This window comes from Schistocerca serialis, unplaced genomic scaffold (genome assembly GCF_023864345.2).
Source record: "Schistocerca serialis cubense isolate TAMUIC-IGC-003099 unplaced genomic scaffold, iqSchSeri2.2 HiC_scaffold_1207, whole genome shotgun sequence".
NCBI lineage: Eukaryota > Metazoa > Arthropoda > Insecta > Orthoptera > Acrididae > Schistocerca > Schistocerca serialis.
Window position 1 is genome coordinate 134,203 of NW_026047411.1, and position 3,298 is coordinate 137,500.

The 3,298-nt window shown below is 39.1% G+C and overlaps 1 pseudogene; it reads right to left on the reverse strand.

Annotated features, from left to right (window-relative positions):
- Positions 1 to 3,130: 3,130 nt before the first annotated feature.
- Positions 3,131 to 3,298, reverse strand: part of LOC126435473 (large subunit ribosomal RNA) — a 3,076-nt pseudogene continuing 2,908 nt past the window's right edge.

Here is a 3,298-nt window from a genome sequence, read left to right on the forward strand (position 1 = left end):
TTGGCTACCCTCTGCACCTCTGCCATGACCAGCTTGCTTCTCATAGCGTTAATCTGCATAATTTTCATATTACGGCTTTCTGGTATATACGTAGCTTTTAGAAGTCGGCAGAGACCAATCGAAATAGACACGCCCATACGCTTTAACAAAGTCTTTATATAAACGCTCTAAATCAAAGTTTTCCTGTCTCCGATTGTAGACTTGCTCTACTAAGTCACGCAGTTTATCGACATCTGTTGGAAGATTATTACTTTTTAAAACAATTCTATCTACCTCCTCCGCAGTAGGGAATGTTATCGTATCACCTAGAGAATGTGCATTTTTTACAATGTACCGAAGAGCAACGTTTAGAGTGTTTGTATCCTCAAGTTTACTTAACCTTAAATTATGCTCTATATCACTGTATATTTTCTGCGCTGTTTTTGGAGGCGTTACACCAGCATCTACTTTGGGTATCATTGTAGCTTTGTCGCTATTACTAACAGGAACGTTCACTTTTGCTACATTGTTATCATCTCTGTCAGGTACACATACACCAGTATCACTTAAGGTGGGGTTTACTTTACTGCAATTTGGCACCGTAGAGGAAACATGTGAAGAATTTACTAATTCTTTTACCTGCTCATCTGTCTCATGTAGTATTTTGTCTTCAACCTTAGATCCCAAACCAGTTATTGTTCCACTTTTAACAAATATGACAGGTTTACAGCTACTTGGCAAATTTTTAGTGTCATATATTTCAGCACTAGACGACACCATATCAACTACATCTGAGGTTTCAGATGCATGTCCTAATTCATCATCATATGCACCAACACTTTCAGATTCTAATTCATCAATTCGAAACATCAACTGACTTTGGAAGATTGCCCAGCGAAACATGTTTCTCCGAAGCTGTTTACCTACTTCTGGGTGGATTTGCCTACTTTCGACCATATTTTCTATATAGTCTACATTTTCATGATAATATGTTTCAATCACATCACAGTTCTGCAATGGATATGCTATATATTCAGAATTTTGGGATTTTGCATACATAGATATATTTAAACCTATCTGTCTGCGCCATTCCATTGCCCTCCGCCAGTTTCTTGCTCTCGTAGAAGGTGTCTTTCTTTTTAACTTACTGCGCTTCACTGTCTTCTCTCCAATGTGTTCACTATTTGACTTGTTAGTTGCACTCAAAATACCTGACTTCACGTCACTGTCCATAATCAGTACGTGCAATCATGCGTTCAAGCATCATTTGATAGGTTGCGCAGTTGGTTCCCAAATTATTGCATACTCTCTTTCTTCTCACACAGGGTATGCAAACAGCTTTTTGAGCTTTCTTAGGACATTCAGCTTTAAGGTGCCCCTCAGAGCCACAGTGTGCACATGTTTGTTTGTTTAAACAGGTTTTTGATGAGTGGCCCAGATCATTGCATTTAAAGCAGCGTTGGACCACCAAGTAATCACGAAGATTTAGAGCACGAAATTCAACAAAGATACGTGATTTGGCCAGAAGGATGTTTCGCAATCTTGGTGTCACTTCAAAAACATGATTTACTACCGGTTTATCTTTTGCACCTCTCCTAAACCTCGGTTTCATCTCTTGCTCAAAACTCTCCCTACTGATATCCTCGGACAAATTTAGCTCATAAATCTCTTCCAAAAGATCAGTCTCGTTTAACTCCTTAGGCACATCATGTAATATCACCAATGGCCTCTTTTTCGTTGGTGGCTCGCACTTAATGTTAGGTATGGTGTTTACTTTTTCGATTAATCTCTTTTGGTCATCTTCAGACTCAGTCTCGACGATGACCACATTACTTGTTGTTCTCACTGCCCTAAAACGGAGTCTATCTCGCTTGGGATTAATAGCTGTTGTGATCTTCTCCTTAACAGTCTTGACATCACTGTTATCATTTGCTCGTATAAAGACTGTATTTACCTGTTTTGCTGTTATTTTGTTAATTTTGACTGCAGTGGCTTGTTTTTTGGATATTTTACCCTCACTAGCAGCAACTGCTGCATACGTTACTGGAGGAGCCGTTTGAATTTCTCTTTTATTTAGTTCTTCTCGAAGCCTATTGTTTTCTGCTCTCAGTTCTTCAATCTGACCTGTAAGTTTCGCTTGATAGAAAGCCCATTTAGTGAATTTCTGTCTGAAGGTTTGCATTACCTGTTGCGGAACTCTCTTAGGCCCTAATTCTTTAGAGACATATTGAGTGATATCCTCAAAATAGTCGAGGATATCTTGCGGTTCAGATTCACCACCCTCCTCCTCTGCTTCTAATGCCTCAGATTTCCTCATGCAACTACTCGACTGTTCATGCATAGTGAAAAGTCTACTTACAGTTCGTGGCGTTGACTGTTGATATACTGATGTACAGAGGAGACGGTATGCAGATGTTGCACTCGAAGATGTAACACTCGCACCAAAGATGTATTATCCTTACCAAAGAATACAAGGAGAAACACTTTAGTTGCTTTGGAATAAAAAGTCAACAGATACAATGCGTTCCCTCCATAACCGTCGTAGTTCGATTTATGTACCACGACTTCAGTTCGATCAAACGACCACAGTTTTCAAATACAGTTTTTAAACGTCACTTGAGGCAAAAAAAATACTCAAAACTTTAACTAATTTTATGGCCTACTGCATATCAATCTCCCCCTATTTAAACAATAATCCCCTACCAATTTTCACAGTGAAAGTGTTTTGCTTGGCACAATATCGTCCGTAGTTCGATTTATATACCACAAAAATTCACTCAGAGTTTGATGATAGTTACCTATTTCAGCATGCACTTAATCACCACAACACTGCAATTTCCCATTAATTATGATTTTAATGTATCCACTAACTCTAATCTTTCCTAATTTGATATATGCACACGAGTTTGAGGTTATTTGTTCCACTTCACACGTGATATAGTAAAAGACGAAAATGAACCACAAAGAATTTGAACAACCTCCACAACTCAATTATTGAAATTACACACTATAATTTCCACAGCCCTTTAATTTAAGGCATCAATACATGCAAATAGTGAGGTCAAATGTTAACCTCACTCTGCAGAAATTGTCACACAGATCGGAATGCTCACAACGCCACGCGACGCGGCGCGGACGATACTCAGTAGCGACGAAAATCTATTCAATACGATTTTAAGATACTCCAAATTACTCGAAAACAATCTTTCCTTCGCACATTCACTTCAAAAACCGACCCGACGAACACGCACTACGACCTCGCCCGCCATCTTCACAGGGACAGCGGGAATCTCGTTAATCCATTCATGCGCGTCACTAA